Below are 24,298 nucleotides of genomic sequence, written 5' to 3'. Positions count from 1 at the left end.
CGGGCCGTGGAGGAGCCAAGCAGGTCCCGAGATGGATGAAGGATGGTCGACGGGCCGTGGAGAAGCCAAGCAGGTCCCGAGATGGATGAAGGATGGTCGACGGGCCGTGGAGAAGCCAAGCAGGTCCCGATGCAGATGACAGTTACAACGGTCCGCGGCCTCGCCAGCAGATCCGGACGACGGTGAAGGATGAAGGTTACGACGGCTGTGGCAGCGCCACCAGGCAGGATGATGGTGCACAGGACAGAGCTACGGCAGCGCCAGTAGTCCGTCCAGGATGAGTTCTTCTTTCGTCTCTCGACTCCAAGATACAACTGCCTTCCTGTTCTGGAGCTGCCCCAGTTATAGGGCTGGCGTGCTTTGATGTCCGGACCCTCGCACTTGGAGGTCGGGAGGTCCGGGATGAGGGAGTCCAGACACCCAGCAGGGGGGTGGAGCCAGCGCCCGGGGAGGCGATGGGCGAGCGGCACTGGCCGGGGGAGAACCATCGACACCTCTTTCTCCCATTGACTGGCCAAGTAGCTCGCTCACCTCCTGGGTGGAGGGTGGTGCCGGAATGTCTGAGGCCGGGCTAGGCCCAGGGTTGAGGTCGATCGGGGGCCAGGCGGCCTCGTGGCGAAGTGTCCAAGATGGCGGCCCGGGCTGGGCGCGTGGGTCGGCCGTGGATCGGACCCACGAGGTTATCATGCTCGGGGGCAGGTGTCCCTGAGGGGACGTAGGACGTGCAATGGTGGGGTGTGGTGCTTGTATGACTGGCTCGGGCTTGGTCGAGCCGGGGGAGAGCGGCCCGTCACGTGGCCTGTCCAACATGCGTCCCCCCCAGCTGAAGGCGGGGAGAGTTACCCATCCTCTTGGGGACTCTCTTCGTCGAGGCGGAAAAACCGGGACAGGCCATCCGCGTTGGCGTGGTCAGACCCAGGCCGGTGTTCAACGGTAAAGTCCATACCTTGCAAGGAGATGGACCAGCGTAGCAGTTTTGGGTTTTCCCCCCGCATATGCATCAACCACTGCAGGGGTCGGTGGTCAGTCTGCACCCGGAAGTGGGTGCCAAAAAGGTAGGGTCGGAGCTTCTTGAGGGCCCATACCACAGCGAAGGCTTCCCTCTCTATGGTGCTCCAGCGTTGCTCCCGTGGTAGGAGTCTCCGGCTGATGAAGGCCACCGGTTGATCAAGGCCTTCGGTGTTCACCTCGTGCACACACCAGGAAGTGACACCTGGGGTGAGGGAGAACAGGCTGGCAAATCGTGATAGGAGGGCTTGGCACTCTTGGCGTTGTTCCTGGGTGAGGGTCTCCGAGAGTCGGACCCCATCCACGGAGCCGTCTTGCTCCTGGGTCCGCAAGAGGTCAGGGAGAGGCTCGGAGTCGTCCTCAACCCCGTTGTCTGTGGCCATCAAGAGGCTGAGTTCTGTTCGTGCAAAGTGGGGTTTCAGTCTGTTGGTGTGGAGGACTCGGAGCGGATTCCGGGCGGACTCCATATCGATCAGATAGGTGGCGGGTCCCTTGCGCTCGATTACCTTGAAGGGTCCCGTCCATTTGTCTTGGAGAGCGCACGGTTCTGTGGGGGACATTACCCAGACCTGTTGCCCCGGCTCGAATTCAATAGATGAGGCGTTCTGGTCATACCATCTCTTCATGTCCTCTTGACTGGCCTCTAGGTTGGCTTTCGCTAGGTCTCTGAACCGCTGGGACTGGTTGCGGAGGGTGAGGAGGTACCGGAAGACATCTGGAGGACTCTTGGCCGGAGGCAACTCCCAGCCTTCTTTGATCAGGCTGAGTGGCCCCCGTACTGGGTGCCCATAGAGCAGCTCGAATGGGCTGAAGCCTAGGGACTTCTGTGGGACCTCCCGGTAGGCGAAGAGGAGGCACGGCAGCAGCACGTCCCACTGGCGACGGAGGGGTTCTTCCAATCCCCCGATCATCCCTTTTAGTGTGCGATTGAACCGTTCAACCAGTCCGTTTCCTTGGGGGTGATAGGGGGTCGTGAAGCGGTAGGTGACTCCACACTGTTGCCAGAGGGACTTCATGTATTTGGAAATAAAGTTCGTGCCTCTGTCACTGACGACTTCTCGGGGGAACCCCACACGGGAGAAGATCCCCATCAGGGCCCTGCCGACCACTGGGGCTGTGACGGTCCGGAGAGGAATAGCCTCAGGGTAGCGGGTGGCGTGGTCCACTAGTACTAGGATGAAGCGATGGCCTTGTCTTGTACGTGGGTCTAGGGGTCCCACAATGTCTATTCCGACCCTCTCAAATGGGGTTGTGACTACGGGAAAGGGTTGCAGGGGGGCCTTTAATTTGCGGCCGCTCTTCCCACTGGCTTGGCACGTGGGGCAAGATCGGCAATGCTGGTGCACATCGTTTCTCATTTTTGGCCAGAAGAAGTGGGTCACTAGGCGGCTGTAGGTTTTATCTTGTCCCAGGTGCCCTGCCAGGGGGACATCGTGGGCCAGATTTAGCAGGAAGTCTCTAAAGCGGAGTGGCACCACTAGTACTCGGTTGGCCCCCAGCTCGGCGATTCGTTGCTCGCTGTACAGTAGGTCATTGTCCCAGTAGACCCAATGAGCTCCGGAGGTATCCCCTGCGCTTTGGGCGAGCGCTTGTTGTCGGAGTCCCTCAAGGGAGGGACAGGTCTTCTGCTCCTGACGAAATTGTTCTTGTGTGGGTCCCCCTCCTTGAGCCCACTGGTCGAGATTAGCAAGGTCGGAAGGTTGAGCAGGTTCGAGGGGGATGCACTGGTCGGGGGTCTCGGCGGGGGCGACCGGAGGCGGAGGCGCCGGCCATTCTGGTTCTTCCGGGTGATGGTTGGCACGGGCGGCCATAGACCGGGTGGTGACGCACGCCCAGTCTGGGACGCCCAACATCCCCAAGTGTTCTTTTCGCTCCACGGCTGCCCACGGGGAGCTTTCCAGGTCATTTCCGAGGAGGCAGTCCACGGGGGCGTCGTCTCGGACCGTTACTTTCAACATGCCGGAGACCCCTCCCCATTCAAAGGGGACGCAGGCCATCCGACACAGACTCTCCGAGTTGTCGGCTGATCGTACAGGGCAGAGAATGTTCGGTAGATATTGCTCTGGGGTCACCAGATGACAGCGGACGGCTGTCACACTGGCCCCGGTGTCTCGAAGGGCTTCGGCCCGTTGTCCATTGATGCTCACCCATTGGCCGTACTTCTGGGTGTTAGCGGGTAGGGGGACCCGCGGGACCATGTCTCTTCCCCCTAAGCACGCGAGAGTCATGGCGGCTGGCTCCCACCCTTGATACTCTTGCTCGTCTGTTTCTTGTTCCTCGGAGATCTGTTCTTCCCCTAGTGCCGTGGCGGTCACCTGGCGGGGTCTTGGGCTCTGATACTGCGGGCAGCTTGGGTCATTTGCATAGTGGCCGACTCGTTGGCATCGGTGACATGTAACATTGGCTCTGTATCCCGGTCGCGCCGGGGTGCTGCCCCGGTTGGCCGGGGGGGTGGTGCTGGTAGTGGGGGCGGCCGGAGTGTTGTCTCTTCCTCGTCCTTGGCCCCCTCCTCCTCCTCTGGATCGGTGGTGACCATTGTTGTTCCTGTTCTGCTCGTAGGACCCATTCCGGCCTACTCGGGTGATCTCCCACCGGTCAGCTTCGGCTGCGAGCTGCCGGGGATCGGTTAACTTGCTGTCGAGGAGGTGTTGGCGTAGTTCAATGAAGCAGTTGTTGGACAGATGCTCCCATACCATCAGATTGAACAACTGCTCGTAGGTCGTGACGTTGTTCCCTCTGATCCAGCCTTCGAAGGCTCGGCTAAAGTACGTTACATAGTCCACCCAAGTTGTACCTGGAATGCGTGTGCAGTCTCGGAACCTCTGACGGTACATCTCGGGCGTGAGGCCATAGCGAGTGAGGAGGGCCGCTTTCATATGGTCGTAGGAGGTCATCTGGTGGTCTGGGAGCTGTAACAGTGTATCGCGGCCCTCATTGAGGAATTTGCCCCATAGGCCGGCTCCCCAGTCGGCTCTATCGATCCGGTGCGCAGTCATCGCGATTTCATATGCTTTAAACCATTGCTGGATGTCGTCTTCTCGAAAATATTCTCGGACCACATCCTTGGGGATGTGCACTTTTTTGTCCGTGGTCCCGGGGGTGGACGGTCTGTCGGGCACCCCTAATTCTTTATTCTGTTTGCGCAGGTTGATCTCGGCTAGGTTCCGCTCGTGCTCGTACGTTAGTCTTTTTTCCTCGAGCTCCCTTTGCCTCTGTTTCTCCTCTCTTTCTTCTCGGAGGCGAAGGTGCTCTAAGTTTATTTTTTGCTCGGCCAATTTGAGTTCTATGTCCATCTTGAGTCGGGCCATTTCAAGTTCGTGTAGTCGGGCTTTTTCTCTTTCTTGGATCTCGTCTTGCGAGAGACCCGTTCTTTGCTCTTCAGGGGCCGTGTTGGTCTTTTTCGCGGTGCTTTGCTCCGGGGCTTCGACATCCCCGGTCTCTGCCCAAGATTCTAGGGCATGCTTAAAATCGTCCTTGGTACTTAGTCCGGTGGTAGCGATACCTAGTTCGATGCAGAACTGCTTTAGTTCACGATGGCTGTATTCCTCTAGCTTTTCCATTTGGAACTTCTCAGTTGATCCGCTCTCTTTAGTCGACATTGTTGTTCGTTGTGGGGTGAGCTACTCTCTGTACGTTATGCGGTGATTCGGATCGCGCCGCTGGCCACCAATGTTAGACGGACCGGGAGGGTCGGCCGAGATTACGGGGAGAGGTCTCCAGGGAGAGCCGTCTCCAACGACTGTACAGATAAGTAACTTCCCCCCCACAGACGGACACCACACAAGATTGAAGGTTAACGAGACTTTATATGCACTTCTTAGGTTACGTAGATATAATACAAGGAGGTCTGGACTCAGGGGTCCCCTCGGTTCTGATCTCTGGTTGAGGAAAAGGGTAGCGGGACAGTCTTAGTTACCAATGAGTTCAATAGCTCTCAATCCTCGAGCTCGGCGTGGTTGCGGATCGGGCCGTGGAGGAGCCAAGCAGGTCCCGAGATGGATGAAGGATGGTCGACGGGCCGTGGAGAAGCCAAGCAGGTCCCGAGATGGATGAAGGATGGTCGACGGGCCGTGGAGAAGCCAAGCAGGTCCCGATGCAGATGACAGTTACAACGGTCCGCGGCCTCGCCAGCAGATCCGGACGACGGTGAAGGATGAAGGTTACGACGGCTGTGGCAGCGCCACCAGGCAGGATGATGGTGCACAGGACAGAGCTACGGCAGCGCCAGTAGTCCGTCCAGGATGAGTTCTTCTTTCGTCTCTCGACTCCAAGATACAACTGCCTTCCTGTTCTGGAGCTGCCCCAGTTATAGGGCTGGCGTGCTTTGATGTCCGGACCCTCGCACTTGGAGGTCGGGAGGTCCGGGATGAGGGAGTCCAGACACCCAGCAGGGGGGTGGAGCCAGCGCCCGGGGAGGCGATGGGCGAGCGGCACTGGCCGGGGGAGAACCATCGACACCTCTTTCTCCCATTGACTGGCCAAGTAGCTCGCTCACCTCCTGGGTGGAGGGTGGTGCCGGAATGTCTGAGGCCGGGCTAGGCCCAGGGTTGAGGTCGATCGGGGGCCAGGCGGCCTCGTGGCGAAGTGTCCAAGATGGCGGCCCGGGCTGGGCGCGTGGGTCGGCCGTGGATCGGACCCACGAGGTTATCATGCTCGGGGGCAGGTGTCCCTGAGGGGACGTAGGACGTGCAATGGTGGGGTGTGGTGCTTGTATGACTGGCTCGGGCTTGGTCGAGCCGGGGGAGAGCGGCCCGTCACGTGGCCTGTCCAACAGGGGATATTCTAGTCATCCCCAGGATCCAGCGAAGGTAGCAGATCCGGTATTGCACCTTCTTCTCTTTCCTCTTTGAGGAAGACGGACCTTCTGTGAGAGGCACAGTGATCAGTGGGCGGGGCGTGATCTTAGGTGTTGTAGGTGGTGGCAATATTGGTGTACGTTGGCGGCTCTGACTGAGGAGGAGATGGTTCCTGTCAGTCACCCCGAGAAGGAAATCTCTGCCTGTAATCTGCCAGCATCGCCTGAAGATCCTGGATGAGAGAAGGCAGTAGTTGTCACATGTCTCTAGGACTAGGCTCAGGAAGAAAGCCATTAGGTTCTTAATAGTGACGGGGAGTAATAGTTTTCCGATAATACTGGTGTGCATCCTCATAGTCAAAGTCTTCTTCCTGACATTTAACATGTAGCTCCAAGAGCTATGAGCTACACCATATATTCCACCATCCTCGGAGTCCTACGAATCCAGCAAATGAGAAAGCGCTAAGGGTGACACCTTGCTGGGTGAAGCTAACTGCAGCCGAAGGAATGTTTTGGTAACCTTAGCGATGTTTACTGGCGTCTACGGTATTGTAGTCATCGGTATTGGAAATTACTTTGTTGACAGTATGGACAGCAATAGTTATTTCGTCAACTGTACCAACGTCGGTGGAAGCTTAGTCGGCCGGGTCTTCATCAATGTAATGATGGCCGTCTGCACTGTCAGTCGACGATGCTGTCATGAGCTGTATGCTCATAGTCGATTGTCTTTTAGAGATTCTCATCGACAGTATGGGACCGGTGATAGCTACAGTTGTTCCTGCTGCCGCCGATGAGACAGTGGTACTTTTTGACTCGAGGGCGGCCTTTTTTTCCTTCTGGAAGGCGTAGAAGGTAAAGACAAAGCAGGATCTGAGAAGACTTTAGATGTTTTCTCCTTTGAGTGTTTACTCTCATGGGAGGGTTTGAGATGTTTGCTACCCTCACCAGAGGTACCTTCTTGAGACCTGGCGCTCTTGTGAGGCCTGGAAGACCCATTGCTCTCCTCTTCTGACTACGTTCTCTGTTGTTTAGTCATCTAGAGTCATAATAGTAATCTGTTTTTTCTATCCTGCAGAGTTTTTGAGGAAAAAGTGCGACAAATCTTGTACGGTCTTACCTCATGTTTGAGATGAAGGCAGCATATACAATCCCTTGTGTGGATCATCCATATGAACTCTTTTCCTGCCACAGGTCTTACACGGGCGGTAAAGGCCTTTATCAGACATGATGGTAAAGCCACTGCACCATCATCTCTCCACATCTCAAACAACTCCATTGACTACCAGTCGCCAAGAGAATTGAATTCAAGGCTCTTACTATTGCTTTCTGGGCCTACCAAGGCAGGGGCCCTAGCTACCAGAGGAAGAGAAAACTCCCTTACCAGCAGGAGATGTTTTTGAGATCCAACCAAAGATGCTACCTCACTGTCCCTTGCTATTCCAAAGCCAGACTTGGTGGGGTAGATCGTTCCTGGTGGGAACCACCAAACTGTAGAATGACTTGCCTCTCCAACTACGCATGCTGAACTCTGAGCTGGAGTTCAGAAAGACACTGAAAACCTGGCTTTTCAAGCATAGGGATTAGCAGCTCAGTCTCTTTGCTCTGATGTCCTCTGCTTTAGCGCCAGGACACCTCATTTGAAGTAGCTGTGAGCTTTATAAACGCCCTTTATTATTATTATTATAAAGCTGGTTACTCTAGTTGAAAATCCAGTTGAGACTGAAGAAAACTGAGTGGAACTCAGAAAGACTCCCTTCATCCACGACGTGCATTGAAAATCTGAAGGAAACTGCCTCTGCTAGGATTGTTCTAGAGGGTGCCGACAGCTGATTGGCTGTACTTGGAATTTGGTCCTTTTTTAAAAAGAAAAGATAGGTTATTAAATTTATGGCCGATTGCCATTGTAGTCTATGGCAATTGTAAATAACTGAATGATTATCTTACTGTGGGACTCCCATCTCGAAGACAGGGGAATGATTCAAGCAGGTGAATATATGAAATATACCACAATAGTGGATAAGCCTGTGTCTGTGATGCGTGTCAATACAAAAGAAGCAAAATAAATGATAAAATAAATAAATGAAAAGTAAACATAATGCTCCAACAACAAATGGATATCCCAGACTATGTGAAAGGATTTGCAATGCAATAGGTCTCGCTTTTGTGAGTTTAAGCTATTAGCATTGTAAATGACGCCTTTTATTTAGGTTTTAAAAACCAAAATATAAATAAAAGCCATTGTCATTTACAATGCTAATAGCTCAAACTCGCGTAAAGTGAGACCTATTGCATTGTAAATGCTTGTTTAACTTTGCCCTCCCATGAAACGTGCTACACCCAACCAAGACTAAACATGGTAAATGCCTGCCACATTTCATGTGGATTACTCAGAGTGCCACAACAATTAGCAAATGAATATGTTCCTTCACCAACCCCCTTGGAACGAATAGTTTCTTACCTGTCGGTGTAGTTTTGCAGCTTGAAGATCTTTCTGGATTCACTATGCTGTGCATATTCCGCGGTCTTGTGGTTGGGTCCGGATTCGTAGTCTTTTCTTTGTTTTTTTTTTTTTTTTTGTAGCCCTTGTGGGCGTCGGCGTCACACCTCCTCGGTGCATTTCCGGTGACGTCGGCATGCTTCCTGCGGAAGCTCCCACTCTTGGGCGCCATCTTCGGATTCTTTTTTCAGTGTTTCTCTCGTTTCCGAAGCAATGGCCATGTTCTATTTAAGGTGAGAATTTTTTACCGCTTTGTCCTTAAAAGTCTCTTACTTCTCTCCCTTCTTTGTTTTCTTTTTTTTTTTTTTTGACCACCTCTTTTCTCTCCAGCCTCATCTTTCTGGCGGAGGTGGGTGGGTTCGCTAGTGAATCCAGAAAGATCTTCAAGCTGCAAAACTACACCGACAGGTAAGAAACTATTCGTTTTGCAGCGTGAATCTTTCTGGATTCACTATGCTGTGCATAGATTTCGTAGCGGTTTCTCACTTCCGTGGTGGCTGGGTGGAAGATGAGCTCTGGTTTCTGAATATATGCTGGAGCACCCTTTGCCCGACTTGTGCTTCCTTGTTCATCTGAACATCCACGCAATAGTGCTTCGTGAATGTGTGCACCGAAGCCCATGTTGCCGCCAGGCATATGTCTTTTATGGGTGTATTGGCCAGGAAGGCTATTGTAGCCCCTTTCTTCCTAGTGGAGTGGGCGCGTGCTCCCTCTGCCAGTTCTTCTCCTGCCCTTTTGTGGCAGAGCTGGATTGTTTGCGCGATCCATCGCGCAATAGTGTTTTTAGTGACTGCTTTGCCCATGTGACTGTTGGCGAACGACACAAAGAACTTTCGTTTTCCTGTGTCCTTTTGTCCTTTCGATGTAATGCATGACCGCCCTTCTGGCGGCCAGGGTATGCAGAGCCCGCTCTGCGCTAGTGGTTGGTTTTTGGAAAAAACTCGGTATCTGAATGGACTGGTTCATGTGGAACCTGGACACCACCTTCGGCATGAAATGTGGGTCGGTCCTCATCACCACCCTGTCATTGTGTATTTGTAAGTAGGGCTCCTGTAGCGTCAATGCTTGCAGTTCGCTCACTCTGCGTAAGGATGTAATTGCCACCAGGAAAGCAGTTTTCATAGTTAGCATCTTCAAAGAGGCCTTGTGAAGTGGCTCGAAGGGCTCCTTCATGAGTTCCGTCAGGACCACGTTTAAGTTCCATGCCGGTGGTGGCACCCGCTTGGGTGGTGCAATCCTTTTTGCTCCTTCGAGGAACCTCTTTACCACTTGTGATGTGAAGAATCTTCTGCCCATCTCACCCCTTGTGTATGCCACTATAGCCGCCAGGTGAACCCTCAAGGAGGACGAGCTGAGCTTTTTGTCCAGCAAGTGTGTCAGGTACTTCAGTACCGTGGAGTCCATCTTCATTTTATTGTGAAGTCTCTCCCTCCTGCACCACATCGTGAACCTTTTCCACTTTGCGACATAGCACTTCCTTGTGCTGGGCCTTCGTGCCTCCCGAAGAACCCTGAGGGTGCTCTCTGGCAGTTTTAAGTGTGCGAATTCGATGTCCTCAGGAGCCATGCTACTAGGCTCATGCTCTCCGGTTCTGGGTGCAGCACCTCTCCGTTCTGCATGGAGAGCAGGTCCTTTCTCCTGCTGAATCTGTGGGGCGCACACTGCGCCATCTCCATGATCTGCGAGTACCAAGTCTGCCTCGCCCACTGCGGCGCGACCAGTATCAGGGTCATGGTGCTCGCCCTGCACTTGCTCAGCACTCTGTGAATCAGCGGTATCGGGGGAAAAGCGTATGCAAATTTCCCGGACCAATCTATCCATAGGGCATTCCCAAGGGACCCTTCTTCGTGTTGTCTGGATGCGAAGTGTCGGCATTTCGCATTCTGGCGTGTTGCAAACAGGTCCACTTGTGGTGTCCCCCACCTGTTGAACAGCCTCCTCGTCTCCTGAGCATTGAGTTCCCACTCGTGGGATGCCGAGGTCTGTCTGCTCAGCCAGTCTACTTGAATGTTCTCCTTGCCTGGTAGGTGTATGGCTATCAGGTCTATCTGGAGAGGGATGGCCCACCTCCATATCTCCTGTGCCAGCGTCGAAAGCGTCGACGACTGTGTTCCACCCTGTTTGTTGACGTAGAACATCGCCGTGGTGTTGTCTGTCTGTAGCAACACCCTCTGCCTGTACAGTCTTGTCTGGAAGGCTTTCAGTGCCAGGAAGATTGTCTTTAGTTCTAGGTAATTGATGTGTTTTGTTGCATCTGCTGGCGTCCACAGGCCCCTCACTTTGAGTTCCTCCATGTGAGCGCCCCATTCCTTCAGGGATGCGTCCGTGGTGATGGTCACTGTCGGAGTTGGGAGTGTAAGTGGCTGCCCCCTTGTTATGTTCTCCAGGGTCCACCATGCCATCTCCTTCTGCACTGCGTGCGTCACTACCACAAGATCCTCCCAACTGCCCGAAGCCTGTGACCATTGTTCCTGCAGCCATTCTTGCATGGGTCTCTTGTGGAGCCGCACATTCGGCACTAGGTGGATGCATGATGCCATCATTCCCATGATCTTGCTCGCAGTCCTCACTGTCCGAGCTTGCCCCTTCCGGTATAGGCGAGTCTCCTTGACCAGTGCCCTCGCTCTCCTTTCGCTGGGGAAGACCTTGCCCTGTACGGTGTTGATCTGTGCCCCCAGGAAGATCTTCACTTGCTCCGGCTCCATTGATTTCTTCCAATGCACGGAGAACCCCAAGTGTATGAGTGTTCTTGTCACTGTATGCGCATGCTGCTTGCACTTGTGGTACGAGCTTGCTTTTACTAGCCAGTCGTCGAGGTAAGGGTATACGTGTATCCCCTGTCTTCGTAAGTGCGCTGCGACTGCCGCGAGGCACTTCGTGAATACCCTCGGTGCTGATTTTAGTCCGAAGGCCAGTGTTGTGAACTGGTAGTGGCCTCCTCCGATAGCGAACCTGAGCATATGCTTGTGTTTGTCGTTCATCGGTATGTGTAAGTAGGCGTCCTTGAGGTCTATTTTGACCATGAAGTCTCCGACCTGCAACTGTGGCAGCACCTCCTGCCAGGAGGTCATTTTGAACTTTTGTGTTTTTATGAATTTGTTGAGGAACCTTAGGTCTAGGATGGGTCTCATTTTGTCGTCGACCTTTGGTACTAGGAAGTACGTTGAGTATATTCCCTTGTTCCTCTCCCTGAAGGGAACTCTTTCTATGGCCTTTTTTTGTAGAAGTTCTTGCACTTCTTCCTGAATTCTCGCCAGCTGTTCTTTTGCTGGTGGCTTCCCCCTTGGTTTTCTGTTTGTTGGCTTTTTCTCCAACTCCAAGCAGTATCCGAATTGAATGATGTTTAGGATCCATTTGTCTGATGTTATTTCTCTCCATTCCTGGAGATAGAACTTTAGTCTTCCTCCCACTGGTGTCATGTGGTTGTAGGTCATTAGATTGTCCAGACCCCTTTGTACGCGGTGCCCCCTGGGATCTTTTCTGTGGTCGGGCACCCGGGGGAGTGTGAAGTCACTTCGAGGCGGGCTGCTGGCCCCCTCTTCTATTCTGGCCACGTCCATTTCTCCCTCGAAAGGACCCCTTGGTTGGTATTGCCAGGACTGCTTCTGGTGACCTTGCTGAGCCTGCGAGTCTGCCTGGTGCGTCTGCTGGAAGGCCTGGTGCGATGTACCTGGCTGGATTCCACCTCTGCCGCCGGGCCTCCGTGCCGGGGTGCCTCTTCTGTTGCCTCTGAACTGCAAAGCCCCCATGGATCCAGCAGTCTCGTTATCCTTTTTGAGTTGGCATAGTTTGTCGTCAACCGTTGCTCCGAAAAGTGTTTCGCCGTTGAACGGTGTGTTCAGGATACTGTGTTGCACCTCGGGTTTGAACCCCGAGATCCTGAGCCAGGCGTGTCTCCTCTCCGTGACACCCATCATCATTAGCCTTCTGGCGGTGTCTGCTCCGTCCAGGGCCATCTTAAGGCAAGAATTTGCCGCGTTCTTCCCTTCTTCTACCAATTTTTCGGCCTTCTGCCTGGCCTCTTGGGGTAGGTCCTTCACCAAGTGCCCCAGTCCCTCCATGATTTGGTACACGTGCCTGTTTAGCAGGGCGTTGGAATTAGCCATACGGGAGTTACTGCCTTGCATGTAGCGGGCTCCTTGAACGCTTCCTTTCCCTGCGCCAAGACGCTCTCGAGCATTGGGAGGAACTGGCTTCTTGTTTGCGTTGGGAGCAAAGTCTCTAGCAGGAAGTCTGCTTTCTGCTTTTCCTCGTCGAGTTTCAACTTGAATGCAGTCGCGGCAGATTGTATCGCCGAGTTGTATGCCCCGATGTCGTCGGGCGGCGAGGGTCTCGAGGGGTACGAGTCGACCGCCTCCTCCGGGCTCTCGGTGTCGACATCTAGGTAGTCCTCCTCGCGTGGATCAGAGGTGACCGACTCGTCGTCCACTCTACTGCTCTCTTCGCCCTCGTAGCTGTAATCCTCGTAGGGATTCTCTTCAGCTTCCCGGTCGTCGACCATCTCGTCGCTAGGCACATGGTCGTCGACATGTTCCTCTTCCTCCTCGACCAGATCTAGCACGTCGTGCTTGGTCTTGTGTGGAATTGTGAACGCACTCATCTCGGCGGCGACCTCCTTCCTTCGCTGCAAGAGGCTCGCCATCTCGGCTTCCAGCCGGCGTCTCTTCCTTTCTACCTCGGCCGCGTTCTCGGCTTCGGAACGCTCGGCTCCTCTCTTCGGCGCCTGGCTCGGCGTCGAGATCTTCGGCGTCGACGGCTTGGACGCCGAACTGAGTTTCGGGTCCTTGGACGTTGCCGAGGCTTTAGGGTCTTTCTCCCTCGACGTCGATCGGTCCTTTTCGGCGACGATCTTTGACGCTTTCTGCTGGTCAACAGCCTTCGGCGCCAGGGACTCCTTCTCTGAGGATCCGCCGGGCCTGCTTGTGGTCGCGGACGGCAGATGTCGCTGCGTCGGTGCCTTCGGGCTCTTTGCCTCGAGCTTTCGAGACTCAGGGTCTCTGGTGTTCTTATGGGACGTCGAGTCTCCTACCTTATCAGGTGTCTTCTTGTAATCTGTCTCTACGACCGTGTAGCCGTCGTCTTCTGCGGCAGCGTTGTCCTCCTCCTCTGAGGACATCCCCAGCTCGCACAGCGATGGTGTCGGGGATTTTCCTCCGAGGGCGGCGTGTGCTACCCTCTGTCTCTTCCTCACTCGGAGGGTCTTCTGGGCAAAGACGGCGCAGGCGTTGCAGTCCTCGCTTCTGTGTTCTACCGGTAGGCAGAGGTTGCAAACCGGGTGCTGGTCTTTCTGTGCGTACTTGTGTCTGCAGTTCGGGCAGAACTTGAACGGCGTGTTGTCCATCCTCGTGCGTTCAGGCCTCACTGAGCGCGTGGACGTCGACGATCGTCGAAGTTTTCACCTTCTCTCCTCTTCGTCAGTGTCCTGCGAAGTCTTCTCTGGTCGTCTTTTTCCAATATCTTCTCCAACTTCCAGTCTTTTTAGTACTTTCTCCAAAAATGTCTGGCGCCCAAACGGGAACGATCCAGACCCGACCGCGGAAAAAAGAATCTGAAGATGGCGCCCAAGAGTGGGAGCTTCCGCAGGAAGCATGCCGACGTCACCGGAAATGCACCGAGGAGGTGTGACGCCGACGCCCACAAGGGCTACAAAAAACAAAGAAAAGACTACGAATCCGGACCCAACCACAAGACCGCGGAATATGCACAGCATAGTGAATCCAGAAAGATTCACGCTGCAAAACTTTGCTATCCAATGGAGTTGTACAAATATTTGACTAAATATCTAAATTAACCTAAGCATGCTACGTATCTGCCAATTTTTGTTCAAATTTGCCAAAGGGCAACACAGTTATTTGCAAGTCAAAAAATCTCTCCATACAGCCCTATATTTTAACTCAGCAATGTCGATCTTTCACCTTTTTCAAACAGTAATATCTCAAAAACTACTAAATGGATTACACCAAGCAAAGGCACGACTTTGCAAAGTGAGTAAAATTCTAGTTTCATGCTAATGTTGGTATAATTCCACTCATTTGTTTTCGCTGTCTATCAATGGAAGTTAAAAAGTAAAACTTAAATTTTTAACACCCCTTTCAAAAATTCCATAAATTTTGAATGGTAAGGAGAGATTAGGATTGGTGGGGGTGAAGCCAGAGACTAAAGATTGTGATGCGATGCAGCAGTAGGAAGGGAAATAGGATTACTAGATACAAGTGATTGTCACTTTATAATAATGTTTGCCAATTTCGATTGCATCGGAGTTTTGCTGGAGCTCATGGTCGTATTAGCACTATTAATGGAGGATGCAGTCCCTCTCATGGCCTATATTTTGGAAGTTGTGCTTTGAAGCAGCTGTATAAAACACCTAAAGAAAAAGCGGATTCAAAACTGTGCAGAACAACAAAAAAATAATGCAATCTTATTCTGCTTCTGCTTACTTCTTTGAATAAACCAGGGGCCCTGCTAAAAGAAAACAAGTCCTATTGATAAATGAGGAAGTTACCTCTCAGGTGCCGTCTCCACTAGAAAATATGTTTAACGCATAAGTCTAGAAAGCTTTTGCATTGCAAGCCCACAAACACCATTGTGTGGGACGCGCTTCTTTTCACACAGACTGTTGCACTTTGCTTTCCATGCCTTGACGTACTAGTCAGGTGGAAACCTCTGCTGGCAGGAGCTCGAGGGGGGTTATGTCATCCCCTATTCATTCTGGCAGCGGTGTGTGAGAGACGCTGTGACGCAGCAGCAGCCAGGGGAGAGAGAAAGCGTCAGCGCGAGAGAGGGAAAGAGGGAGAGGGGGTGTGAGAGAGAGGAGGTAAAATGAGCATTTGAGTTCCCATGATCTGCACCACGACTGTAACCAGTTGAAAAGAAACCGGAATGACGTTACGTTTCCGTTCCTCTTCAGAGGGAAAACGACGCCATGGCACTGAATGCGAGAGGGGCGGTGCCACAACTGAGCGTTAGCGGTGCATCTGTTTAATTCAGTAGGATACACTGAATGATCCGCTAGGGTCTGCCAGCATCTAGCAACTCAAAATAACCACCTGCACCACCTCACCGTCAACCAAACAATGCTCGCAGGAAGCCTCGCGCCAGCTCCTGAGGTCGAGTGGTGGATGCACGCTGTCATGCACACGTAGGGACAAAAAAATGCATGCACGTGTGCACAAAGATGGCGTCTGGCTGTCCACATTCACGTGCTTTTTTTTGTCCCTATGTCTGCATGTTTACCATTGTGAATGGCGAGAGCAGCCATTTCTGTCCATCGGTAAGCGCGTGCATTCAGCTTTGGCTGAATTGTTCGCAAAAGGTCCTCTTTGGCGAGAGCAATGCATGCACTGCTTTCGCCAGGCGAGACCTAAAAAACCAGTGCTAAGCAACCTTAGATGGTGGGTGTATGCAGGTGGGTGAGAATCTGATGGCTTTTTGAGGTTGGTACTGATTCCCAGTCCAGGAGAGGAGTGCTCCATACAAACAAGAAGGGAAATTGTAATGCAGAGGGGGTATGCAGGTGGGTGAGAATCTGATGGCTTTTTTAGGTTGGTACTGATTCCCAGTCCAGGAGAGGAGTGTTCCATACAAACAAGAAGGGAAATTGTAATGCAGAGTATTATATACAGGACTCTGGTCGGCCACAATATGAAAGATATGGAGATTTACTAGCTTTTGGGAAGGAAAATGTGCTGAGATTGCTTTCAAATGATAACCAGTGAGCTGGGTAGAGTAGCACAGAGTGCAATGGTGTAGAGTGACCTGGAGTAGTGTTGCAGAGTGGCGTAAACTGCAGTCGCGTGGAGTACTGCAGAGTAGTGTATAGTGGTACAGAGTGAAGTCATGCAAAGTATATTGGCAAAGAGTGAAGTGTTTTTAGAGGAGAGTGGCGTAGAGTGGATTGTTTCAGAGTAGAGTGAAGTGACGTAGACTGGAGTGGTGCACAGTAGGGTGGAGAGATACAGAGTACGGTGCATTGTTCAGAGTAGACTGGTGTGGTGTAGAGTCAAGTGGCAAAGATGGGTGTAGAGTGCATTGGCATAAATTACAGTGGTGCGCAGAAGAGTAGAGAGGCACAGAGCACATTGTTGTAGAGTGCAGAGTAAAGTGCAGGGACTGTAGAGTGGATTAGTGTAGAGCGCAGCAGCACTGAGTGGTGTGGAATGGAGTGGTGTTAAGTGGAATATGCATGGGGTGGCAACGCACTGCCATTACAGATAACACATTATCAAACTGAAATGAATATTACATTTGCACAAAGTCACAAGGTTAGGACGGCCATGATTCAGCATGTGTCAGATAGAGGGACCAAGTTCAAGCCGGTAGAAAGTTTACTTTCTCACATGGTCAAGTTCCATGTGAGGAACCTCAGCGAGGGAGAGAGTCGTGAGAAGGTCATCTGTCAGCGCGAAGAGCCGGTCACCGTAGGAGCTTCTCGCTTACGGGAAACACTACCAGTCGTTGCTGTCGCAGAGAGTCTACTTGCGGTTGCGAGAAGCCCGGTTCTTGACGTTTACAGGGTGGGAAGAGTACATTCATCCACCAACCTTGGGTCCAGGACCTGGGGAGGCACCTCTTGGGGCTCAGGATTCACTCTAACAGAGGACAGTAGCAGGTTTCAGGCAGGTACAGTTCGTGCTGGCCAGCTTGGGAGTTGCAGGGAGGGCCCCTGGCAGCTTCTTCTGACCCTGCAGCACCAATAGGCCAGTCAACTGACACTGGAGTCATTTCTGGGACACTGGGTTCAAGATAAGAAGATCCAGTTCTTCCTTTGGCATCGACAGGTTTGAGAGTGCAGTGATGGGAGGTTCGGAGGGTGCCACTTTTATAAGCAATGGCAGCCTGCGTGTGGGATTCCACCTCTTGGTTTAACCCTAAACTGGCTCTGGTCAGTTCTCCCACTTCCCCTTCGTTTGGCTCCAAACTGTCTAGGCTAGTGCTTACTAAATATTTTAGAACCACAGCCCACTTTTAGGATCAACAAACTTTCATGATACACCAAGCTTTAATCGACATGAGGCAGGCATTTTTTTAATGTAACTAAATCATGTGCCACAGCACTGTCATTTATAGACAGCACATTTTCCACTGAAATGGGCACTAAATTTCCACGGATAAAATTATATTGCAAACAATTGATTATGTGTGGAAAACCGGATTATGTGAATATCTATCATTTAAGCATCACTAAGTAAAGTGTCTTGCTCTGTTTTGATCCTATTAAAATCTTTGCTTCCATCACACTTCAGAATTACAAAAAGTGCTTAATTTTTGCTTTCCTAACTGCTGAACCTGTACAGTTAGTTTACATATATTTACATTTCGTTTCTTGTTACAAAAAGTGACATCCTACAGCCTTTCCTTTCATACACTCTGTACCCCAGCAAGATTGTCACAATTCACTTTTCTTTCTCTGACTGCATAGCGAGAGGAGTTTGTTAACACCAATCCCCAGGTTGAAAAAATAAGCAACAATTTGTCAGAAGACATAGCCTAACATTTGACCTCTGTCTTTGAACAACAAACGTGACAAGATAAATACAAAACTTAAAGGCACCTTTATTTATAGCATGGACTTTCACGTCCCCTAGTTTGGAATACAACGGTCTAGGGCAATAAAGGACAAACAGGCCCAGCTATGAGATACAAATGCATTTAATTTTCCATCTAGAAATAACTGATTTTGATAGGGATTTCCTATGTTGGGGAGCGAAAAAGCCTCAAAGTTGTTTGGTTTTACAAAACTCTTTAGTTCTGTCAATATAGTATATTAAAGATCTTCTCACATCTAATGAATAAAGGGCCCTTTCTGCAACTGAATCAGGTAGTGGAAAGAAGACCGGCAATTCAACTGATTGATTTATGTGAAAAGTAGAAACTACCTTTGGAAGGAATTTTGGGTTAGTTAGAAGGAATACCCTAGCTCTGTGTAGCTGGAAGAAGGGTTCTTCCAAGGTTAGTGTCTGGAGCTCACTGACACGTCTAAGGGAAGTGATGGCTACTAAAAAAGCTACCTTCCAAGATAGGAATTGGAGAGGGCAATTATACAAGAGTTCGAATGGTGGACCAAGTATGTCTGGTAAGTACCACGGTGAGATTCCAAGAAGGTGCAGGGGGAAACTTGGGTGAAATGACTCTTTTAAGGCCTTCCATGAAGGCCTTAAAAACTGGTATCTTCAACAATGATAAATGTGGTCTCTTTTGCAGGTAGGCAGCTACTGTAGCTACATGCAGGTGTATTGAAGTGTACGCTAGTCCAGAAGTCTGCAAATGCAGTAGATAGCAGACAATTTTTTGAACAGTAGCATCAAACGGGTCAATGTGTTTACCACAGCAGTAGAAAACAAATTTTTTCCACTTCGTAGCGTAACACGCTCTGGTAGTGGGTTTACAGGCTTCTTAGAGAATGGTCACACATTCTGGTGAGAGATTTAGGTAACCGAATTCTATGACCTCATGACCCAAATTGTAAGGTTGAGATCCTTTGGATTATGTTGCCTGAGTGAGAAGATCCGGATTGAGAGGAAGCTTCTCGTGTGGCGTTAAGCCCATATGGGAGCTACCAGAGTGAGAGGTTTGCCTGAGCCTCCAAACCACAAACGGAAGAGGTCAAAAAGACAAGGCAAATATCCCTGACCAGTTCATCAATAGACCATTGCCCTTCGATACGGAGAGGGGGAGTCTAGAGGCAAAGTTTGGGCATTTGTGTTGTCTGCTGGTGCAAATTGGTCTTTCTGTGGAAACCCCCACTTGTGGAAGTATGGGAGAAGGACTCTGGAGTTCCCACTCGTGGATTTGTTACTGCATCCTGCTGAGGTAGTCTGTGAACTCTTTGTCCATCCCTCGGAGGTTTTCCGGTAACAGGTGAATGTTATGACATATTGCCCAATGCTAAATCACCTGAGATATGCATGATAATTGAAGGTAGGGCGTGCCGTGCCCCCCCACCATTTTTGTAAATAGCACATGGCTGTTGTGCTTTCGAACCAAGACTACTTAGCCTTTCAGGTGGACTACAAATGATTTTAATGTTAGGTTAAATGCCTGTAGCACTTGGCAGTTGATGTGGAGACTCTGGTGTTTGGTGTATCAGAGACCCTAAACTGTGAGATTCTGTAGGTATGCACCCCATTCTGTGAGGTCTGCATCCGCCGTGAGAATGACCTGAACAGGGTCGAAGAGCAGCAGCCCCTTTGTTAGGTTTTGTGTATTCCACCAATGCAGACAGTGATGTGTGCTGCTGTCAATCAACACTAGATCTTGTAATTGACCACATGACAGACATTCCTGCAGCAGACGCAAATGTAGTCTTGCATGTGGCACTATTGCAATACAAGAGGCCATCATGCCTAAAAGTCGCTGAACTAGTCGGACTGTATTGATTTGGGTGAAATTGATGTAGCAGCGCTATGATGTTGTGAATCCTGACTGTATTTGGGTAGGCTAATCCCAGTTGTGTGTTGAGAATAGCTCCTAGATAAGGCTGAATCTGTGAAGGCTGAAGGTGTGACTTTTGTATGTTGATTGTAAACACCAATAGATGTAGAAGTTTTAAAGGGGTCTTAAGAGTGTTGCAGACACAACTGAAGTGTACTGGCTCTGATCAGCCAATCACCCAGATACGGGAAGACATGAATGCTTTATCTGTACAAATCTGCTGCAACTACCGCTAGACATTTGCTAAAGACCCAGGGTGCTGTAGTGACTCCGAATGGACGCACTTTGAACTGATGTGTTCCTGCTATGACGAACCTGGGTATTTTCAGTGAGCTGGATGTATTTGGGATGTGAAAGTAAGTGTCCTTTATGTCCAGTGCACACAAGTAGCCCTGTTGTAATAGAGCAATCGCATCCTGAAGTGTTACCTGTGCCCTGAGAGGATATAAAGATTTAACGGTCTGAGGTCTAAAATGGGCCGGAATAAACAGTCTTTTTTGGGAATGCGGAAGTCTAGAGAGTATACTCCTTAACCCTGTTCTAGAGTAACAGGCTCTATGACTCCTTTTTAGGTCTCGTCTATTATATTCCGCAAGGAATAAATAGACTAGAGTATTGGGGGCAACCCAAGGGCTAAACCATTGTGGATTTCGTCGAGTGCATGTGCTCATGCACGCGCTTGCCATTTGCTCCCGCCCGCCTCCGAGAGCTTCACTTCAAAGGGATCCGCTCCCCCACCCCCTGCTTCACACTTCACGCCCGACAGGCTGTGTCTTGCATTTCCCCCCTCACCCCCCACCCCCCTCCACACAGCAATGCCAAGAGCTTGTTTAAGTCTAGTTTTCAGTTTAGCACACGAACAGTCTCCTGTGCATCTCTGCCTTGTTTCTTTCTCTCCCATGAATCTCTGCCACCCGTGCTCCTCTGCTCCCTAGGCTTCTCTTTCCTTCATCGATCGGTCTTTGTTTCCCGTGTTTCTCTGTGGAGAAGTGTGGCTCAGGGGTTAGAGGTGGCAGACCTGGAGCTTGAGTTTGGCCCGGGACCAGGGTTCAATTCCCCGCCTCGGCGGGTCTTGGGCTCAAAAATTCCACGGACTCCTTAATTCTCGCTCCGGTGCCTTCTCGACTCACGGGTTCACACTCTGCGACTCTGGGCAATAGCTTGTTTAATCTCCACAACGCCCCCTCGCGGTGGGATGCCTGGCTTTCACCTTGTGGATACCCTGCCAGGGTATCTCACAGGGGAATACCAGGACGGGTTCCCTAAGCAAGCGCTGAGATGCCCCAGGGTAATGTCGTGCGCTATATAAGTCTCATTCATTTCATTTAATTTCATTTCATTCTCTTCCACCCGTCTCCTGTGCTTCTCTTCAGTGTTGTTTTCTCGCTCATGAATCTCTGCCTTACTGCCATCTGTGCTTCTCTTTCCGTTTTTGATCTGCCTCCCATGCTTCTCTTTCTACCATCTGCCGCCGGTGCATCTCTGCTGTGCTTCCCTTTCTCCCGTGAATATCTGGCTCCCGTGCTCCTCTGCCCCCTATGCTTCTCTTTCCTTCATCGATCTGTCTCTGCCTCCCATGTTTCTAATCCATCCGTCTCCTGTGCATCTGTGCTGTGTCTTTTTTCTCCCATGGACCTCTGCCTCCCGTGCCTCCCTGCCCTAGTTACTACCTTCTAGGTTGTAAAGGCATTTTGGTAATTGTCTTCTATCCGGTGAAGCATAAAAGTTATGACATAAATCGATATAGACATACTTTATACTATTTCTCTCTGATTTCCTGATTTTTTTCCCATTCCAGTAGGCAAGCACGCTTAGCGTGTGGAGGAGGGAGAGTGGAGGGGGCTGCAAACTCTGGTAAATTCATTACATCACAGGCTACATGCAGCGCTTGGAGACCGTTGGTGATAACGCGCTATACAAATGCAAATTACATGCATTCACAACAACACAGCAAGGATTTGTTGAAGTTCTCTGCAAACAAATTTCACTGAACGCCAAATTGGTATTATGGACTACACTTAATTTATAATGTCTTCTATGATTATCCACCCTCTGCATGGCACTTTATCAATACATCCTTTTGCACATTTTCAACAAAATTTTGTTGGAGGTTTTACTTGATATAATAGATGTTTCCATCAGCCATGTCCTGCACCCTCACTCGTGTGCGCAGTCTCCATCCTCCCCCACCCGTCGTTCTGTGTATAGTCACACTGATTTACATTTCTTTTAAGATATTTACTTAAACTGTTTTGCTCGTAGCGTTCTCGTTTTCAGTCGATCCCCTTCTGTTCCTTCCTCCGTCTCTACTTCTCTTGACATTGTTTCCTCCTCTGTGTTTGTCTCAAACTATTTATATTTCTCGTCACCTGTCTTCATCCATTCTCTCATTCTATTTCGTTCTGTGTCAGTTTATCTGTTTGCTTACTACTGTGTTTCTCTTTCCCTTCCTTTATGTTATACCGTTTCACACTTTAAATCCTATTTTCTAGTTCTGTTTCTTGTGCCCCTCCTGTGTCCCCCCTTTCTCACCAGATTCCCTTCTCGTTCACTTATTCCGAGCGCTCACCCTTTACTGCACCCATCTGTAAAGCGCACCCCTTGCCCCCTCAAACACTCTTGCTTTTGTCTTTCTTCCTTTGTGAAGCAGAAGCCACAGGGGGCAGGGAGAGATTGGGGAGGGGACATGCAGAATGGGGGAGGGGGTTAATTGCAATCAATAATGTTCCTGTGTTTTCTTCCCTCCCATGGGATGCCACACTGAGTGACCTCAACAGGCTCTTCCTCACAAGGGACTTAATTAACACCCCCTGCCTGTCTGGGACCAACTGTGCACTATCTTCCCCCAGCACACATCTCCGTTCATCTGCGTGTTCTTCCCCCAGCACACATCTCTGGTCATCTGCGTGTTCATCCACCCCCCATCCCTTCTTGGTCTGCTCCTACCTCAGCTGCGTTCACTCGCATTCCCCCACGCCCCAGACATCCCATATCTTCACAAATTCCTGGGGCATCCCCAGCCTTTGTACACCAGTTTTTCCAGGGCTCAACACCTCTACATTTCCTTTGCCCAGCTGTGCACTCTTGGTCTGTCAGTATTTCCCCATTTCCGCACAATTTATCTTTTCGCCAGTCGGTATCCCAGGACACACACACAGAAACACACATCGCCCTCACTCCCTCCATCGCCCTCACTCCCTCCATCGCCCTCACTCCCTCCATCGCCCTCACTCCCTCCATCGCCCTCACTCCCTCAAATATGTTCTCTCAATGTTTCAAGCTTTATTACAAATGTCACAAAAAGATGTTAATATTTCACTTCTGTTCTTGGATTTTCGTCACAATAAAATACACTGAACATAATCTTCATAAAAGTTATTTACAAAAGTCTCAGCTATTGCCATTATACATTACAATAACTTTAATTTAAGTATCAATTATTTAAAAAAATGTAAAGCCATTGTTATTTGTAATATCAATACATCTAAGTCACGTAAATAAAACATTGCATTACAAATGCTATAGGTGTCACATTTGCGAAAGTTATAACTATTGGCATTGTAAATGACAAAGCTGGTAATTTCTCTATTTTCAAAACCAACACAAAAATTAAAAAAATTAATTTACAATACCAATACCTCAAACTTTCCTAATGCGAGACCTATTGCATTGCAAATGCTTGTTGTAAGAGTCTGTACTTCTTGTTTGAGCAAAGTTTGGTTTTGTTTGGAAAGTACGTGCCTGCAAGGTGGGATGTGTGGAGGTGTTTTGATGAGGTCCAGACAATAACCATGTCGGGTGATATCCAACACCCACTGGTTTGTTACGGTTTTCCAAACAAAGAAGAAAAGTTGTAGTTGTCCCCAGACAGCTGTTAAATTGTCGGTGGGAAAGAAAAAGGAGTCACTGTTCATAAGTGGAGGATGTGGTGTGAGGGGAAACACCTCTATCACGCCCATTGGAATTAATCCCTCTATAAGTGCCTTTGTAAATATCTCCTTGGTGGTGAGGTGTGAAGCTGTTGCCTATAGAAGAGGTAGAGTCATCTGATGGAGGTGTTTTATTACCCTATTTGTATGTGGGGCGCCAAAAGGAATCATGAGGAGTGGGGGTTTGAAGCGCCTCCATTGATTTGGCAACCTGTGCCCTTCATTTTTCCTAATGTTTGGTCCACTTGGAGACTAAACAGATGTTGATCAGAAGGGACATGAAGGAGTGTCTGCTTCACCTCTGGATTAAAGACAGATCTGGGTAACCAATGTATACGCAGCAGTACACTTGCATTTTTGCCCCTGGCAGCTGTGTCGAAGGTACATCTGATCAAGTTTTTTTAAACTAATTTACCCTCCTGGACAACTTGGTGACTTTCTACTCCTCATGGGGATTTGAAGAGTTCCTCCTTCTCGTCCCAATGGGCCCGACGTACCTCGCCAATAGCCCCACTATAATATAACTAAACTAAAACAGCAATACCCCTACAACAGTAGCCAGCAAACCTAAAGATAATTCATACTGAAAAGATTTCAATATTACATTTAGATAATAACTTTGATGAGCATACATAATTT

At 50.2% G+C, this 24,298-nt stretch overlaps 1 protein-coding gene across 1 annotated transcript in view; it reads right to left on the bottom strand.

The window, feature by feature from the left end:
• The window catches only part of RAB5C (RAB5C, member RAS oncogene family), a 65,502-nt gene that overhangs the window by 26,564 nt on the left and 14,640 nt on the right, over positions 1-24,298 (bottom strand). The window lies entirely within an intron of this gene.

The sequence above is a fragment of the Lissotriton vulgaris genome, chromosome 5 (genome assembly GCF_964263255.1).
Source record: "Lissotriton vulgaris chromosome 5, aLisVul1.2, whole genome shotgun sequence".
NCBI classification, from domain to species: domain Eukaryota; kingdom Metazoa; phylum Chordata; class Amphibia; order Caudata; family Salamandridae; genus Lissotriton; species Lissotriton vulgaris.
Note: the sequence above shows the minus strand (reverse complement) of the source record. Positions and strands in the feature narration are given on the sequence as shown.